Below are 20,585 nucleotides of genomic sequence, written 5' to 3'. Positions count from 1 at the left end.
AGAAGGGCGCCGTAATCAGAACAGAAAGAAAACGTACCCCAACCGCTCCCCAGAGGCATCAGCACTGGGGCTCTCCCCCCCGCCTCCCCCCTCACCACCACAGGCATCAACATAAGGGCACTAGCACCCCCTCCCCCATACCACAGGTATCAATATCGGGGCTCTCTCCACCCCTCCACCAACTGGCAATCCGAACTTGGTAATGCCAATGTGTGCTGTGGGCTGTGCCAGGGGGTTGTGCCAAGCGGAAGCATCAGGGCACTGATCAGGCATGTCCCTTTTCCCCCCACCCCAGGGGCACAATGCAGGGTATAGCCTCCTCAACTGATTCACATTTTTAAATAGCTGTTGTAAACCTCTCTGTCATGCCCTCATGGGCTCGCTAATTCTATTCAAATGTATGTAAAAGCATTGAAATGATGTCGCAGTTTGCGGGCGTGAGCCTCGTTACATCACCGGCGAGGGACGGGTTATCTAGAAACAGGATCTCATCAGTGAGTATCTAATTTCCTGATTCTCACGAACGTTTGAGCCCCGTCGCTGTTCTTGCTGAGGGCGGACATGGAGGCAAAATCGGCCCCTTGGACGTCATTCTCCGACCCCCCGCCGGGTCGGAGAATGGCCGTTGGCCACCGTGAATCCCGCCCCCGCTGAAGTCTCCGGTACCGAAGATTGGGCGGGGGCGGGAATCGGGCCGCGCCGGTTGGCGGGACCCCCCGCTCAATTCTCCGGCCCGGATGGGCCGAAGTCCTGCCCAGAAATTGCCTGTCCCGCCGGCGTAAATCATAGCTGGTATTTACCGGCGGGACCAGGCGGCGTGGGCGGGCTCCGGGGTCCTGGGGGGGGGGGGGCGCGGGGCGATCTGACCCTGGGGTGTGCCCCCACGGTGGCCTGGCCTGCGATCGGGGCCCACCGATCCGCGGGCGGGCCTGTGCCGTGGGGGCACTCTTTCCCTTCCGCCTCCGCAACGGCCTCCACCATGGCGGAGGCGGAAGAGACTCTCCCCACTGCGCATGCGCGGGAAACTGTCGGCGGCCGCTGACCCTCCCGCGTATGCGCCGCATTTCCGCGCCAGCTGGCGGGGCACCAAACGCCATTTCCGCCAGCTGGCGGGGCGGAAATCCCTCCAGCGTCGGCCTAGCCCCTCAATGTTGGAGCTCGGCCCCCAAAGATGCGGAGCATTCCGCACCTTTGGGCCGGCGCGATGCCCGTCTGATTGGCGCCGTTTTGGCCGCCAGTCGGCGGACATCGCGCCGTTGGGGGAGAATTTCGCCCCTTGTCTTTGAACTCAAATACTCACTTATGCCAACAATTGTAGCATCATGTCAATCAATTCCTCCTTCGTTTAATGGTCAAGAGTTTGGAAATCTTCCAAAGCTTCCTTGAGTCCTCCAGCTTTTCCAAGAGGTTGGATAATTCAAAGACATGGGTTTGACATGAGAATGTACTGACAACATCATCCACTGAGTTCATTATTGCCACCTGAAGTGGGTTTTCCCAACAACTTTTGGCACTCTCCTGTCCCCTTCAAAATCTTACTGAGGAATCAAGGAAGTTAAATAAACACCACAAAAGTAACGTTGTTTTGGGACATTACTGAGAAACATAAATCAACATGCTGTCAGGAAAAGGTCCTCCAAGGCAAACATTGCAGCTCCTTCCGAAAAATGGTCTCCAGTTTCTGTCAAGATTGCACTTAACTGCTAAGGTTGCACTGACATGCATCAAGGCAAAATATTAGCACTACCTTCTGCTATTTTCTGAAACAGCATCTCGAAGGTCACAAGCTTTGATTTTTTTAATATCAAAATGCACTTTGTCTGGCGCCATGTGCTGGCCAATTATAGGACTGGTGTTGACAGTGCTCGGACTACTTCTCTCAATACACAAGAGTTTAAATTCAGTGAGCTAACACTTGCAGGGAGATGGCTGCTGAACCAATTAGACTGTAGGAGGTATGTTGGCCTGAAATTGGGGAGGTAGTTGGCGGACAGGTAGCTCAGTGGTTAGCACCGTTGCTTCACTGCGCCAGGGTCCCAGGTTTGATTCTCAGCTTGGGTCCCTGTCTGTGCGGAGTCTGCATGTTATCCCCGTGTCTGTGTGGGTTTCCTCCGGGTGCTCCGGTTTGTTTCCACAAGTCCCGAAAGACGTGCTTGTTAGGTGAATTGGACATTTCGAATTCTCCCTCTGTGTACCCAAACCAGAGTGTGGCGACTAGGGGCTTTTCACACTAACTTTTTTGCAGCATTAATGTAAGCCTACTTGTGACAATAATAAAGATTATTATTAGTTCCTCGTCCTCCCATCATAATTTTGGCAGAGTGCTGGCAGCGACTCTCCCCAAGGGAAATGGACACCTATACAGTTTTCCTTTTGGAGTATCTCTTGCCTCACATGAATTACAGCAGGAAACCCTGGAAGACTCCCAGACAATTCCAGGGCTGTCACCTCAGATTATTATGTACGATTTATCAAAGCCTTTGTGCAGATTAACCAACCATAGAGGTCAAATTCATTTAGCTGCACCTTGTTGTTATCCCATCTAATAAATAAAGCACAGATATAGTAATTATATGTAAATGGTACTTGTACTACCTTGGCCCCCATTATATAAATGTGCCCCCAATAAGTGGGAAAGTACATTGGCACTTGCAGAGGTCTTCATTCAGGATTCTTGTTACACCGCTGATGATGTACAGGACCTGCAAGCAGTAAAAATGGGGGAAAGTCCAGGTAAACAGGCAAGATTATATTTTAAAGAGAAAGCTAAGCAAAAGAGGAGTTTTGTGGTTCAGATACATGGCCTGAAACCCAGCCACGCAGGCCGGCTAGACTCACACAAGGATGTTTCCCTCTTTTCAAAAGGAAAGGGCAACACTATTTTTGGTCCATTTTAATACCTGCCAACAAAACAGAAGCTGGATGAAATGTCCTTCTTGGCAATTTGATGAAACACATATTTGTTCGAGGGAATGAACTGAAATACTTACTAAGCAGTAAGTCTTGGCCAGTATCGCTGAGGGTACGACTGCAAACTGTGAAATGCACAATAATTGAAAACGTAGAAAACACAGGGTGAAATCATATTTTTTCAATGTGTCATTTCTGGTGAGCAAGCCAGTGAGAATCACCAACGGCACGAAAACTCACTGGATATTGAGCCTCGCTAAGAATTTGTTAACCACGTGATTCACTCAGCGCTTGTGGCGGCTTGCCTCTTAATCGCTCGCCCTGGGAAAACTTAATCTCTGCAATCAGAGCGGCACTCCTTTTAAATCGCTCCCCAGTCTAGGCAGGAGGTTGGCTGTCAGGACGACAGCATCAGGATTTCCAAAGGGAGCCCTCACCAAATTCTTGGTTAGTGGGGAGCAGAGGTGCGACATCCTTGACCAGATCATGCAGACGACCATCAAGCATGGTCACCATCCCAGCGGATTGCTCCATTGAAGGATGGGAGAAACTGTGCCGGACTAAGATGAATGATCTTCTTCGTGCAACCAGGGTATGTCTGCCTCCTGATGTCTCCTGCTGCATCCCATCACACACCCTTCACACCTCCATGCTGATCTCTCTCCCAGTCACCTCACGGAATCCCAACACTTGACACGGTGCCCTCCCTCTCACGCCCCCCCTTCCACTACTCCCTATGGTCCCCCAAGAAAATAATCTGCTCCTCACATTCCCGCTCCCACTCACGTCCCATGCAAACCACATGCTGCATCAATGTCTAACCCAACAGGACTCCAGCCTACACTCTCCGCAGCTGTCTCATTGGAGGAGAAAATCAAGCACAACCTGCATGAATGGGGACAACCCGCCGGAGTCATGTCCAAGCTGAGATGCCTAATGCCCTATGAGGAGAGAGCAGTTGAGCTGGCAGGCGAGGACCAGGACTGCACCTGTCTAGAGGGCAAGGTGGGGGTCACTGACCAAAAGTGAGAACCCGCAACACTTGCAGCCATGGTGTAAGTCTCATGTGAGGAAACTTTCTCCCATCAGTCCATTCCTATGATGCAGTAATTCCATCTCATCCTGTGTCGGTCAATCATTCGACCAGCCCACATTATCTGACCTTGAATTTTCAGACATCACACGTCCTTTGGCTTCACAGTGCTGCCCGAGTGTGGGGGGTTTCAGTCTCATTGCAGTCGTCCCCCTTCTGTGTGAGCATCGTCAGGCCTAATGAGGCTGGAAAACCCCCCTTCTCAGAATCCCCCTCTTTGGCGATGCAGCCTGACCTCTCATGGGACCCCACCCATGAACCTCAGAGGCTCCCCCAGTGCTGACCTTATGGTTTCACCTGCTCCCACCCACCTTTCAGCTGCCACTCTGGAAGTGCAATCCCTCAGTGGCGATATCGCCACGAACCCAGCAAGGAGGACACGGGAAGTGTTGCCTGCAAATCATCCGCCGGATCCCTTTAAACCTAGAGACTGACAAACATAAAGGGTTGCTAAAGCCTGAGAGGGACCCTATACCCTGCTCCCACCCCTCCTCACCCCAGGGTAGCGAGACTGAACCATCCCACTCCCCAGCCCCAAGTTGAACCCATCTTGATCCCCTGTCTCCTCTCTGTTGCCGCCTCTGCAACTCACACCATGGAGGGTGATGGCAACCTGAGCGCACACCTCTGATACCCCTTCACAGGTTTCACGTTCTTAAACAGTTGTTGTAAGTCGTGCCAGTGTGATGTTACGCTGAGAACCAATGAATGTTCAGTGAGTGGGCAGGTTTCGCACGGAGGGCTCACTGATGTTATAATGGATTAAAATGAGGTTCCCAGCCTTCCACAGCGGGTTTCACGTTACGTCGCCAGCGAGGGGCCTCGAAACTGGATATTGCGATGGAGCAAAAAAATGGTTTCACCAAATTAATCTTCTGTAAAATATTATCAGAGCTAATTGGTAGCACCCTAGTCTGTTAGCACGTTATAGAGAAGTGGTCACACCGTGGGTTCAGCCTCCAGAGGCTGGAAGGGAGTGGATGACCAACAGACAGTGCAAGAGGACTGGAAGGCAGTGCAGGAATATCCTGTGACCAATCCCCTGGAAAACAGATATACTACTTTGGATACTGTTCAGGAGAATGGCCTCTCGGTGGAAGGCAGCAACAGCCAAATTTGTTGCACCATGGTTAGCCCTGTTGCATAGGGTGGAGCACAATATGTGAGAATGCAATGGTTATAGGGGAGTCAATTGTCAGGGGAATAGATAGGCATTTCTGTGGCTGCAAACGAGATGCCAGGATGGTATGTTGTCTCCTTGGTGCTAGGGTCAAGGATGTCTTGGAGTAGGTACAGGATAATCTGGATGGGGAGGGTGAACATCCAGTGATCGTGGTACACATCGGTACCAACAACATTGGCTAAAAAAAAGGATGAGGTCCTAAAATGTGGAATGGGACGAGCTAGGAAGTAAGTTGATAAATTGCACCTCAGAGCTAGTGATCTCAGGATTGCTTTCAGTGCCACATGCTGGTCAGAATAGAAATAGCAGGATATGTTGGATGGATACGTGGCTGAAGATAGATGTGAGGGGGAGGGATTCAGATTCCTGGGAAATTGGGACCAGTTCTCAGGGAGTTAGCACCAGTACAAACTGGATGGGTCGCACATGGGCAGAACTGGGACCTATGTCCCAGGGGGAGTATGTTCTAGCATGGTTGAGAAAGGATTCAGCTAAAATGGCAGAGGGGGAAGCAAGGACAAAAACAAAAGGCAGAAAGGGGAATAAGAATCATAGAATTTACAGTGCAGAAGGAGGCCATTTGGCCCATCGAGTCTGCACCGGCTCTTGGAAAGAGCACCCTACCGAAGCCCACACCTCCACCCCTATCCCCGCAACCCAGTAACGCCACCCAACACTAAGGGCAATTTTGGACACAAAGGGCAATCTAGCGTGGCTAATCCACCTAACCTGCACATCTTTGGACTGTGGGAGGAAACCGGAGCACCCGGAGGAAACCCACGCACACACGGGGAGAACGTGCAGACTCCGCACAGACAGTGACCCAAGCCGGGAATCGAACCCGGAACCCTGGAGCTGTGAAGCAATTGTGCTAACCACTATGCTATTGTGCAGCCCGAAAAGTGACAGGCAGAGAAATCAAGGGCAAGAATCAAGCAAAGCCACAGTGAAAAATAGCTGGAACGGGACAAATTATGTTAAAAAGACAAGCCTTAAGTCTTTGTACCTGAACACGTGGAACATTTGCAATAAAGTTAATTAATTAATCACGCAAATAGATGTGAACGGATATGATATAGTCGGGATTATGGAGACAGGGCTGCAGGGTGACCAGGGATGGGAATTGAACATTCAGGGGTATTCAGTATTTAGGAAGGACAGACAAAAAGGAAAATGTGGTGGAGTTGCATTGCTGGTTAAAGAGGAAATTAGCTCAATAGTGAGGAAAGATGTTAGCTCTGACGATGTGGAACCTGTATGGGTAGAGCTGAGAATCACTTAAGGGCAGAAAAAGTTAGTGGGGATTGTATATACACCCAAAAACTGTAATGGTAATGTTACAATTGCAATAAACTGGAAATGAAAGATGCATTTGCTAAAGGAACATCTGTAATAATAGGTGACTTTAATCCACATATAGATTGGACAAATCAAATTAGTCACAGCACTGAAGAGAATGAATTCCTGGAGTGTATACTGGATGGTTTTCTGGACCAATACGTTGAGGAATCAACTAGAGAACAGGCCATCCTAGACTGAATATTGGATAATGAGAAAGGGATAATTGGCAATCTAGTTCTGCGAGACCCTTAGGGGATGAGCGACCATAATATGATAGAATCTTTCATCTCGGTGCAGAGTGACATCGTTGATTATGAAATTAGGGTCCTGAATCTTAATAAAGGAAACTGCACTGAGTTGAGGCGTGATTTGGACATGATGAATTGGGAAACGTTCATTAAATGCGTGCCAAAGAAAGCAGTACGTGCGTTCCCTCACCGGAAACCATGGCTCAATCGTGAGATTGACTCCCCACTGAAGGACAGGTCTGAGGCGTTCAAGTCAGGTGACCCTGACCTATACAAGAAATCCAGGTACGACCTCCACAAAGCCATCCGAGTTGTCAAGAGAGAATATCAGACCAAGCTAGAGTCACAGACTAGTGTTACAGACTCTTGGCGGTTGTGGCAAGGCCTAAACAACATAACGGGCTGCAAAGCGAAGCCGAGCAGTATCTCCAGCAGCAGCGCATCCCTCCGTGATGAACTCAATGCATTCTATGCTCGGTTCGAGCAGGAAACCAACGATCCGCTGTCAAATGCCCCAGCAGCCCATAACACACCCATACCCACCATCACAGCTTCCGAAGTCAGATCGGCTTTCCTGAAAGTGAACCCTCGAAAGACGACAGGTCCAGATGGGTCCCTGGTCGTGCACTCAGAGCCTGCGCGGACCAGCTGGCAGATGTGTTCGCGGACATCTTTAACCTGTCCCCACTCCGCTCCGAGGTCCCCACCTGCTTCAAGAAGACCACCATCATACCGGTGCCAAAGAAGAACCAGGCAACGTGCCTCAATGACTACTGTCCGGTGGCTCTGACTTCAGTCGTAATGAAGTGCTTCGAGAGATTGGTCATGAAGCGTATCACCTCCATACTCCCAGAACGCCTTAATCCACTGCAATTCGCATACCGTTGCAAACGGTCCACAGCAGATGCCATCTCCCTGGCCCTACACTCATTCCGAGAGCATTTCGACAACAAGGACTCTTACATCAGACTCCTATTTATTGACGATGGCTCCCCCTTCAACACCATAAACCCAGCCAAGCTCATATCAAAGCTCCAAAACCTAGGACTTGTCTCCTTACTCTGCAACAAGATCCTCAACTTTTTAATCCATAGACCACAATCAGTAAGAATGAACAACAACACCTCCTCCACAATAGTACTCAATACCAGGGCCCTGCAAGGCTGCGTACTTAGCCCCCTGCTATACTCCCTGTACACACACGACTGCATGGCAAAATATGGTTCCAACTCCATCTACAAGTTTGCTGATGATACGACCATAGTGGGCCAGATCTCGAATAACGACGAGTCCGAATACAGGAGGGAGATTGAGAACCTAGTGGAGTGGTGCAGCGACAACAATCTATCCCTCAGTGCCAGCAAAACTAAAGAGCTGGTCATTGATTTCAGAAAACAAAGTACTGTACACATCTCTGTCAGCATCAACAGGGCCGAGGTGGAGTTGGTTAGCAGTTTCAAATTCCTAGGGTTACACATCTCCAAAAATCTGTCCTTGTCCACCCACGTCGATGCTACCACCAGGAAAGCACAACAGTGTCTATACTTCCTCAGGAAACTAAGAAAATTCGGCATGTTCACATTAACTCTTACCAACTTTTACAGATGCACCATAGAAAGCATGCTATCTGGCTGCATCACAGCCTGGTATGGCAACTGCTCGGCCCAAGACCACAAGAAACTTCAGAGAGTTGTGAATACAGCCCAGTCCATCACACAAACTTGCCTCCCATCCATTGACTCCATCTACACCTCCCGCTGCCTGGAAAGCAGGCAGCATAATCAAAGACCCCTCCCACCTGGCTTACTCACTCTTCCAACTTCTTCCATCGGGCAGGAGATACAAAAGTCTGAGAACACGCACGAACAGACTCAAAAACAGCTTCTTCCCCGCTGTTACCAGACTCCTAAATGACCCTCTTATGGACTGACCTGATTAACACTGCACCATGTGTGCTTCATCCGATGCCGGTGCTTATGTAGTTACATTGTGTACCTTGTGTTGCCCTATTATGTATTTTCTTTTATTTCCTTTTCTTTTCTTAATGATCTAATGAGCTGCTCGCAGAAAAATACTTTTCACTGTACCTTGGTACACGTGACAATAAACAAATCCAATCCAATCCAATGGATAGGCAGTGGCAAGCATTCAAAGAGCGCATGTGCGAACTGCAACCATTTTTTATTCCTGCCTGGCACAGAAGTAAAACGGGAAAGATGGCCAAACTATGGCTTACAAGGGAAATTAGAGATAGTATTAGATCAAATAGGTGTACAAATAAACCAGGAGAAACAACCGGCCTGAGGGCTGAGAGCTATTTAGAATTCATCAAAGGAGGACCAAAGGATTGATTAAGGTACTTGAAGAGAACAGGATTGGTGAAGACAAATTTAGGTCCCTTACAGTCACAAACAGCGGAATTTGCAATGGGGAACAAAGAAATAGCTGACCAAATAAATACATACTTTGGTTCTGTCTTCACAAAGGAGGACACAAATAACGCACCAGAAATGTTGGGGAACACAGGATTTATTAAGAGGGAGGAATTGAAGAAAATCAGTATTAATAGAGAAATGGTTTGGGGGAATTTGATGGGATTGAAGGCCAATAAATCCCCAGGGCCTGATAATCTGCATCCCAGAGTATTTAAGGAAGTGGTCCTATAAATAATACATGCATTGTTGGGGTCCTCTTCCAAGATTCCATAGACTCTGAAACAGTTCCGTCAGAAAGGAGGTTAGGTAACATAACCCCACGATTTAAAAAGGGAGGTACAGAGAAAAGTGGGAATTATAGAACAGTCAGCCTGACGTCAGTAGTGGGGAAAGTTCCAGAGTCGATTATCAAAGGTTTTATAACAGAGCACTTGGAAAACTGTGGCAGAATTGGACAGTCAGCATGGATTTATGAAAGAGAAATCATGTTTGACAAATCTACTGGAATTCTTTAATGATTTAACTCGTAAAGTTGATGAGGGGGAACCAGTAGATCTGGTTAATTTGGACTTTCAAAAGTCTTTTGGCAAAGACCTGCATAAGAGATTAGAGTGTAAAATTAAAATGCATGGGATTGGGAGTAATGTATTGAGATGGATAGAAACAGGTTGGCAGACAGGAAACGAAGAGTAGAAATAAACAGATAATTTTCCAACTGGCAAGCAGTGACGAATGGGGTACTGCAGGGTTCAATACTGGGAACCAGCTGTCCACAATATATATTAATGATTAAGATGAGGGAACTAAATGTAATATCGCCAAATTTGCATTTAACACAAAGCTGGGTGGGACGATCCAGAGATCCTTCAGCGTGATCCGGACAAGCAGTGTGTGGGTGGGCAAATGAATGGCAGATGCAGTATAATAATTTGGATAAATGTGAGGTTATCCACTTTGGTAGCAAAAACAGGAAGGCAAATTATTATCTGAATGGCTATCAGTTAAGACAGGGGATTGTGCAACAAGACCTGAGTGTCCACGTACACCACTCGCTGAAGATAAACATGCAGGTGCAGCAGCCGGTAAAGAAGGCAAAAGGTATTTTGGACTTCATAGTGAGAGTATTCGAGTACAGGAGCAGGATGTCTTGTTGCAATTAAACAGGGCCTTTGTGAGGCCATACCTGGAATATTGTGTCCAGGTATTGGTCTCCTTTCTGAGGGTGGATGTTCTTGCTATGGCGGGAGTGATTTACCAGTGATTCCTGGGATGGCGGGACTGTCACATGAGGAGAGATTGTTCGACTAGGATTACATCTGTTGGAGTTTGGAAGAGTGACAGTGGATCTCATAGAAACCAATAAAAATTCTAACAGGATAGACAGGGTAGATGCAGGAAGAATGGTCCAGATTGTGGGGTGTTCAGAACCAAGGGTCATAGTCTAAGGTTACAGGGTAAACCATTTAGGACTGAGATGAGGAGAAATATCTTCACCCAGAGAGTGGTGAATGTGTAGAATTTGTTACTGCAGGAAACAATTGAGGCCAAAACATTGTATATTTTCAAGAAGTTAGATATAGCTCCTGGGGCTAAAAAGATCAAAGGGTATGGAGGGAAAGCAGGAACTGGGTACTGAGTTGGATGATCAGCCATGATCATATTCAATGGCGGAGCAGGCGCAAAGGGCTGAATAGCCTACTCCTATGTTTCTATTATTGCAAAGACTGTGGGTTCAGGGCCCTCTACAGGACTGATCGCATGATGTGGGCTGGCACTTAAGTCTCGTACTAATGGAATATTGCATTGTTAAAAGCCCTAACTATTGGATGCAATGTTGAATCAAGATCTTGTCTGTCTGTTATGGTTGATATAAAAGATCTTATGGCACAATTTGAAGAACAGGAGAGGAATTCTCCTGGTTGTTGAAATATGCCTTTAAGGGATATCAGCATGACATCACTCGAAGGGAAATGTGTCACGTGATCCTGTCTCAGTTTCACTTTTGCTTTACATGAGGCAAAGACACAACTCCGAAATGACCTGAAGCTAAGCAACTATGAAAGGCTCGTCTTAATAAATGAACCTACAATGTGTTTACCCAATCCTTTCGGAGTGATCGATGCCTTGTGTCTTTTATACCAAATAAGCCCAAGGAGTTATAAGAATTCAACACTGAAGAATGAGGCAACAATTATCCGTCAAAATAGATTAAATTGTAATTTACCTCATTGGCATTTGTGAATTTTTATTGTGCTCAATGTAGTCGTCATGAATACATTTCAAAATAAGCAGCTTGGTGACTTTGAGACAGCTGAAATGTGACAAGCACTATTTAAGTTCATTGTTGTTTCTTATGGAATTCTCAGCTGGGATTGAAACTGTTGCCAGAATCGGCTAAAACTCCTCCCCCTATGCTACATATAACTTATTTCTTTAAAATAAATTTAGAGTACCCAATTCATTTTTTCCAATTAATGGGCAATTTAGTGTGGCCAATCCACCAACCCTGCACATAGATTATCATAGAATCATAGAATTTACAGTGCAGAAGAAGGCCATTCGGCCCGTCGAGTCTGCACCGGCTCTTGGAAAGAGCACCCTACCCAAGATCAACACATCCACCCTGTCCCCATAACCCAGCAACCCCACCCAACACTACGGGCAATTTTGGACACTAAGGGCAATTTATCATGGCCAATCCACCTAACCTGCGCATCTTTGGACTGTGGGAGGAAACCGGAGCACCCGGAGGAAACCCACGCGCACACGGGGAGGATGTGCAGACTCCGCACAGACAGTGACCCAAGCCGGAATCGAACCTGGGACCCTGGAGCTGTGAAGCAATTATGTTATCCACAATGCTACCGTGCTGCCCTTTGGGTTGTGGGGGCGAAACCCACGCAAACATGAGGAGAATGTGCAAACTCTACACACAGCATATGACTTATTGATGAGCATTGCTTTGTAATGTATCTGGTGCTCATAAAAGGTCACAACAAAGACCACACCCATGTATGTAACACAAACAGAAAATACTGGACAATCGCAGCAGGTCTGCCAGCATCTGTACAGAGAGAAGGGAGGTAATGTTTCAAGACTGGATGATTCTATGTCAAAGCCATTATGTGGCTGTAGTGTGCATGCCAAGTGAATAAGCATGAACGACAAGTGGGATGCAAAACAATACTCTTTTATTATAATGAAGAAATCTCCGCTCACCCAAGGGTTCCCCTCCTCGACTTGCACCAAGGTCTGGATTTTTATACTGTGAGGGCTGCCCTTGTTAAAGGGGAAGGCCCGTCCCATTACCGGGGAAGTTCATATTCATTGGAGGTCACTGGGAAATGAATGGTCCAAACCCCATGGCCCCGTGGGGGTTATAACAGTAACATTACATTACATTGAGTTTTCAAGAATTCAGTTTGTAGACACCTGCTGTGAAACACATGGTGCATCCTGCAATGGATGCACCATGTTGAATAACACGTTTGTTTTAACCAAGTTATTGTTTCAGATTTAACTTACTTCAGTTGGACCACAGAAATAAATTTAATTTGATCTCTTAATAAGGAGAAGGGCTGAGTGTACTTGTCCACATCACACTGAATGACTATTATAGTATGTAGTTCCTGAGTTGGACATTAGTAAAGAGTGCAGTAAATTTAAACTAGCAGAAAAACAATAGATTCAATATTCCTTTCAATTAGCACCCATTGTGGGCATGGTGGCTTTTTTATTGTGAGGGGCATTTGATGGATCAAAGCTGGCACTCAAAGCCCCAAATGACAACTCCTTTAATTTTAGGCTGGTAACCGCTTTCATTCTATTAATGTGCATGCAGTGTGCAGGGAAAACCATCTCATGTTTCACATACATGCCCAACAGCAGGAAGACGTCATGGTACTTTCATGTGTATCAACCTACCATTCCAGTTCTCTGAACTCATAGCTATATACCATTATAAACGTTCAGGAGGCCCGAGGAGGTAAGTTTAACAGTAAATTAAATAGCCTCAGCTGGTTCATGAGGCAGAATGAGGCCAAAAGCATAGGTTCAATTCACGTACTGGCTGAGGCTACTGTGAATGCCCCATCTTCTCAACCTTGCCCCTCGCCTGAGGTGTGGTTACCCTCTGGTTAAATCACCACCAGTCAGCTCTCCCCCTCAAAGGGGAAAGCAGCCTATGGTCATCTGGGACGATGGCAACTTTCCTTTCCTGCTTCCAGTAGCTAGAGGGGATGATGATCAATTCACAATAGTGAAGTAGCACCTCCTTCCCTACATCATGACGAGAACATGCAGAACGGGAAGGGCATCAAGCAGCGAGACAAGGGCCGGTGCAGTTTAGAAGCCAGTGCTTTCAAAGAACAAAGGTTGACATACCAAATAAAGGTACTGCCCACCTGGCTTTCCTTCCCCACTTCAAACTTTCCCTGACAAAGACTTTTGCATTTTGAGACCCTTGTCTAAAGGTCCCCGACCATCATCCCATAAACGTTGCAGGTATAGGAAATTGTTATGTATCAGAGTAACACCATTGGTTGGTGTAACGTTATGTGTTATGCAATGACATCATTGGTGTGTGTTGCGGGCTTTTGTGGTGTCCACCATTGTTCCCTGTTTGAGCAGCACCTTGTATTAAGCCCTTGCACTATATCATACAAACACGATGTGTGCCATCTCTGATTCTTTCTCTCTGCGACTATGGCAAACAATATAACAGAAATAAATTTTAGACTCCACATTTTAAAGTCATGTTTACTTCCCATAAAAACATTCACTCAATAGCCTGAGAAAATTCACACCAACTCCACCTATTTCTTAACACCGTCTCTACCCATTGGGTCTGATAACGCAGGAGCATGCGCTTGTGGTCTACAAGGTGGTTCAAAATCATTCACTGCCTGTGAAGCAGTTCAGATTTGTATCCGATAGGGCATCATTAAAGGCACATTGTTATTTTTCTAAAAACCAAAGGAAAGGACACATCTTTGTCTTTCCAAGCTTCAGAAAGAATTCTTATCATTAAATTTGAAATCCTCTAAACCTGAACTGTCAAGCTAAGTGCAAGTGACACTGTAAAGGTAACACACTTTTATCTGAATTCTGAGTACAGTCTCAAATCCATGACAGGGAAGTGTTTCAAATGACACCTCTGATCCCTGGGTATGGTGGTGATAGATGAGTTAGATCATTTAAAAAATAACACCACTGAAACCTTTATTGAGCTGAAGATTAACCCAGAAGAGCTCATAGACGGTGAATGTAAATGAAGTGGGTGTTATGTCAGTTCAGTGTAAGCAGGCTGACTCTATAAAGTAAAAATCGTCCTGTTCAGTTCACATTGGATGCTAATTACAAATGGAAAGAATATAATGGGCGAGATTCTCCGAGCCTCCGTGTCGAAATCGCGATCGGCGGGATCCTTCACCGGGGGGGGGGGGGGGGTGGGGGGCTTCCAAGATTGCCAGGCTACCGATGGGAGACCACCGATCCGTGGGCGTGAGCGACCTGGGGAGGGCCTACCTTCTCGGTGCCGGTCCACGGTGTGCATCCGCCATGTATCGGCAGCCGGAGCTACGAGGATTATTCCGGGGTCCTGCTCAACCCCTAACCATGTAGGAGAATCGCTCCGGACTTTCTTCAGGAAAGTCCGAGTGATTCGCTCACGTTTTTATGCGGGCGTGGGGGACATAGCCCAATTACTGGAGAATCCCACCCAGTGTTAAGCGTCAGGCAAATAGAGTACCATGCAAAAAAACTGGGTAAGTCATCCATTGCTGACTCCTTCATATGTCACGTTGGCCTCTAGTGTCACAAAGAATAGCAAACCTAATGTCCTGAACTTTCATTGAATTGGAAGGGTTCCCTACCTAAGCCAAAATGTCACCAGGGCCAAAGGTCCCACCTAGCGTCCGCCATTTTCGGCGGAGGAAAGGAGACAGAGGTGGCAGGTATTTCGCACATCCAGAGTTCACGGAGGCAGCAGCAGGTTTAAAAGTGAACCTGCCTTGCAATTTTCATCACCCAGCTTTCTGGAACACAACCTGGGGGCTTTAGAAGTTTGAGGAAAAGGCCTAAACTCCCGAGATCTTTGGAAAAATCAGGCAACCTTTTAGAGAAGTACAGGTGCACCTTTATAACTGTTAATAGGCATAACATGTTTGTACACTCTGCGGAACTTTCAAGCTTTCAAGTCATTCAAATCAATTTCTCCTCATATTTTGAAATATGAACAGCCTGGTATGACTTCTCAGTTGAAAAAAGATCAGTGCTTGTCATTTCAATAGATGTTTGTTGACATAACCTGAGGGCTCTCTTTATAGGATTAGTGCTGCTTAATTACTTCTACACCCTATTGTCAGAATGGAGGGCTGTAAATTCACAGTTTTATTGCTGGTTATAAAAAGTGGTTATCTGACTTTGATGTGGGGCTATGAATACAACTGTATGTTTTTATTTGAGATTAAGTACTTGAATGGAATGTTTGTTTTTATTTGGGATTAAATACTTGAAAGAAATATTTGTTTTATTGTGGATTAAGTTCTTAAAGAGATTTAAATCCTTTAAATGGGCTTTTATCAATGAGAATGATTTTTTTAACTATAGTGAAGTCCAGAACCTTGGGCGAGATTCTCCGACACCCCGCCGGGTCGGAGAATCGCCGGGGGTTGGCGTGAATCCCGCCCCTGCCGGTTGCCGAATTCTCCGGCACCGGAGATTCGGCGGGGGCGGGAATCACGCTGCGCCGGTTGGCGGGTCCCCCCCCCGCGCGATTCTCCGGCCCGTATGGGCCGAAGTCCCGCTGCTAGAATGCCTGCCAAACCGGGGTGGATTAAACCACCTCTCTTACCAACAGGACAAGGCAGTGCGGGCGGGCTCTGGGGTCCTGGGAAGGGCGCGGGGTGATCTGGCCCTGGGGGGTGCCCCCACGGTGGCCTGGCCCGCGATCGGGGCCCACCGATCCGCGGGTGGGCCTGTGCCATGGGGGCACTCTTTTCCTTCCGCCTTCGCCACGGTCTCCACCCTGGCGGAGGCGGAAGAGACTCCCTCCACAGCGCATGCGCGGGGATGCCGTGAGCGGCCGCTAACGCTCCCACGCATGCGCCGCCCGGCAACATCATTCTGCGCCAGCTGGCGGGGCACCAAAGGCCTTTTCCGTCACTGGCGGGGCGGAAATCAGTCCGACACGGGCCTAGCCCCTCAAGGTTAGGGCTCGGCCCCCCAAGATGCGGAGGATTCCACACCTTTGGGGCGGCGCGATGCCGGACTGATTTGCGCCGTTTCTGGCACCGGTCGGCGGACATCACGTCGATACCGGAGAATTTCGCCCCTTATTTCATTCAATCTTAGCATGGCCCCTGAGGTGTACCCATGGTGGATACTGGTTCAGTTGATGTGGAAGGTGGAAGGCAAAAGGTGATGGTTTTGGGGTCACATGTTGCCATGATATGACACGAGATTGACATCAGTGCCGAGATTGTCCATTCTGGAGACTGTGGGATGAATTCTCCGATTATTGTCCCGACGCCACACACCGTCGGGACAGCCTCAGGACATTACCTGAGAGCCTCCCCCGATGCTCCGCCCCCAATGGTTCGAGTCCCCGATGGTGTGGGGTGCATGTCCTCACAACCTTCGGGGATCTTGTGTGGCGGCTGCGGAATGTGTCCACTGCCGCCACAGTCAGGGGGGGAGCCATTCCGCTGGCAGGGGGGTCTTCAGCGGGGGCTGGGAGGACTGGATGGGGGTGGTCCAGGGGTGGCAAGGGGGGGTATAGGGGGTCAGTATTTGGCAGGCCGTGTCCGGGTACAGCCGGTGTCATGTTGCATTGTGCGGCAGCCACAGGCCGCCGCTGTGCACATGCGTGGCCATGGACCGAGCCATTTTGCGGCCGTATCTGCAGGTAAAAGGGCTTTACAAGGCGCTAGCCCTCCACTGGGCGGAGGATCGGTGCAGGGGCGGCGCCGATGTTTTGGTCGTAAGACCAAATGGATCCTACGGACATAGCCGCAGAATCAGAGAATTCAGCCCGAAATGCTCCAATCAGCAGAGAATCGGGACTGGTTTCTGCTGGTGCTAAGCGTGTCGTTCAGGTTCGGGTTTTTCTCTTTAACCATACAAATATATGCATGAGGGAGAGGTCACCATCGGAATCCTGTTATTGGGTCGTCTTTTTGAGTGGGTGGCCCGATCCTGAGATATGGCGTCACGTCCCCTACCCCCCAACAAGGCTAATCCTGCTGACCTCGCTGACAAGGAGGGGCATCCACCCCCCAACACAGGAACAATGGGTTAAATCCCCACAGCGCACATGCATGAGGGTGACCTGGCACCTGCCCACCGATCACCCCACCAAACCCCCAGCCCTCATCAGAGACCCCTTCAGAGACCCTAATCAGTCACCCCATCAGACCCCCGATCAGACCCCCATCAGAGACCTCCATCAGACTCCCCTTCAGACCCCCAATCTGATCCCCCATTAGAGGCCCACATCAGAAACCCCCATCAGTCACATGGCATTAGACCCTCCCACAAGAATCCCCCCATCATAGTAGAAAGAAGTTAGCTGCTATTGATGTGGTGAGGAGCTGTCAATCATAACAAGAGTGTTTATAAACATTGTGGTCAGCATCAAAGCTAAATAATGTAGCTGCATTCAAACATGAAGTGAAATATAGATAATCAATCCACCAAGCACCTGTACCAATAAAACTGTCAATCACTAGCTAGTGGAATGTATTGCAATGTGAAATTGAATGAAGATTTTCATTTCAAAGGCTGTCAGGGGATTTGTTCTTGGCTTTCGAGAAAGTCTCTGACACTTGTAATCGAACCTGCTTTAAACACATTTGTCTCAGGAAATGAAAAATGAAAATTGCTTATTGTCACGAGTAGGCTTCAATGAAGTTACTGTGAAAAGCCCCTAGTCGCCACATTCCAGCGCCTGTTCAGGGAGGCCGGTACGGGAATTGAACCGTGCTGCTGGCCTGCCTTGGTCTGCTTTAAAAGCCAGCAATTTAGCCCAGTGTGCTAAACCAGCAGATGTTAGGGAGGAGAAAGGGAAGATGCACGGATCTTTCACTGCACTGCCCAGACTGATCTTCAGATTTTGGATAGGGATCTCTGATGTGTGTCTCTGATGGGGTTCCCTGATGGGGGTGTCGATGGGAGTCTTAATGGGAGTCTCTGATGGAGGCTTCCGTTGGGGGGGTCTGATAGAGGGATCGGATGGGGTGTAATTGATAGGGGGTCTGATAGGAGTGTCTGATGGGAGTCTGATGGGGGGGCTGGTGGGGTCAGTGGGAGGGTTGATGGGCGAGGGTCTCGAGCACTCACATGGGGGTGATAACCCATTATACCCATGGTGGGATGAAGATGCCCCTATCTGACAGGGAGGAGGCAGGATGTGCGTTGTGAGGGGCAGGGGGCTTTCTGATATTCTTTGGGGGGAACCTCAGTTATGCACTGACCCAATGATCCACCTCGGGGTCCACCGCATCAGGCCAATACTTGGGCAAACTTTCACCAAAGCTCGGCCGGTGGATTTCCAGCTGTGGGGGCCAGTGCATTGGGGGAGGGGAAGATGTGGTGAATCGAACATCTAGCTCATTAATTAGATTGAACTGGATGCAGATCACCAATTTTCATCCTCTCGCTGACGCAGTGTGCGCAGCACGCTGCATCCGACCATTTACAGCCTGATACAAAATGGCCAAGCAAAGAAAGGACACGAATATGGCTTGATGGGAAATGTGGCTAACTGAGAGATTTTAACTTCACAAATTAAGTCAGTGAAATTCATGACTTTAAACTGTGAGTACATGACTTAAACAAGTTATGTGATTTACCACAAATGTCTTTAATTTTATGGCCAACCATAAAGAGTCAGCAGTACACGGGACAATAAATATCTTCAAGGGAAAGACGTTCTTCCCGTTTTTCGAGGGGCGCTCCATTCTCTACCTGATCAGGAATCTTGATTGTAGCATTGGGTAATTGAGAATTCACCCAGGGTCTATAAAAGGCTGGGGGGGATGAATGAGGGGTCATGGGTTGCCACTAAATTGGCATTGGGGTATGTGGGGAAGCATGAAATTGCTTGCATTGGCAAGATGAGGCATGGAGAGTGGATGAGGGTGAGGGGGTTTGAGGGGAGAGGGATAGAAGCCCTTACTGTTTTATTATAAGTGGAACAAAGCCCAGAGCACTGAAATGGGTTTTTTAATAAGCTTGTCTCAGTATTCAGCAGCAACTGTGGCTACCTCCACATTGTTTCCATCAGTCACTGCCCAACTCCAGTTAACAGCTGACCTCAAAACAAAAATCAGAACTTCAGTATTGCTGAAGAAAAAGACATTCTTATTTTGCATTCATCAGGACAAATGCAAGAGTGCCAAATCTTAAAGGGAGCAACAATTTACACAGCATGCATAAAGGGCTGCTGATTGGTTGGCACATCAGCTTTGTTTGGTTGAGACACTGCCATGGCAAATGCACCATGGAACTATTGCTTCCCTGTGCTTCTGTTTATTCTGAAAGGGTGCATTATTTTTGCCTATAAAGGACAGCTCACTGCATGCGTACCATTTAGCAATTTATCTCACCTTAAGTGAGATACATTGTGTGCCCAAATGATAATCTTAAATTGGTTGCTGGTGTAATTCTTAACACATCAGAATTATTCCACAAATGCTATATAATCATGGGGTCACATCTAACATCGAACATTATATTCTGAGTTTTACAGACACAGGTTGATTGTCTATGATCAGCACTCTGTCTATGGCAAACAGCTGAAGGGACCCCTTTTCTGTTTTTCTGAATAAGCGATGTCTCAACCAAGCAGAGCCAACTTACCAAAAAGACCCTCCCCATGTTCCTGTGCAGTACAGATTGTTGTTTACTTTGAAATTTGGTCTTTGTGCATCAATCCTGATGAGCAAATGAAGAAACGTTTCAGTCGCATGCCTTTTACTTTCAGAAATCACCAAGATCTGTACCACCAAGTGAATATTTATAAAAACCTGACCACTTGGAGAGGCTTCTCCAGAGTCAGATTTGGGAGTCAGGTGTTTTCTCGAACAATGGGCGGAATTTTCCGATTGTTTTCAAACTGTCGGTCCCCGTGAGATAACTGAGGAGAATCGTGTCGGCGCCGACGGGAATACTCGCTGGATATTGAGCCTCATTAACCCACGTGTTTCACGCCACGCTCGTGGCAGCTTGCCTCTGATTTGCTTGCCCCGGGGAAACCTAACCTCCGTAATCAGTGAGGGGCTCCTTTTAAACACCTCCCCAGCACTGATTCCATGTCCAGTCAGGGGGATGGCTGTCAAGAAGACAGCACCACGATTCACGGAGGGAGCTCTCAG

At 47.8% G+C, this 20,585-nt stretch overlaps 1 pseudogene; it reads left to right on the top strand.

Moving 5' to 3' along the window:
• LOC140398746 (protein phosphatase EYA4 pseudogene) overlaps positions 1 to 20,585 on the top strand; it is a 173,218-nt pseudogene that overhangs the window by 101,768 nt on the left and 50,865 nt on the right.

Source organism: Scyliorhinus torazame, chromosome 21 (genome assembly GCF_047496885.1).
Source record: "Scyliorhinus torazame isolate Kashiwa2021f chromosome 21, sScyTor2.1, whole genome shotgun sequence".
NCBI lineage: Eukaryota > Metazoa > Chordata > Chondrichthyes > Carcharhiniformes > Scyliorhinidae > Scyliorhinus > Scyliorhinus torazame.
Note: the sequence above shows the minus strand (reverse complement) of the source record. Positions and strands in the feature narration are given on the sequence as shown.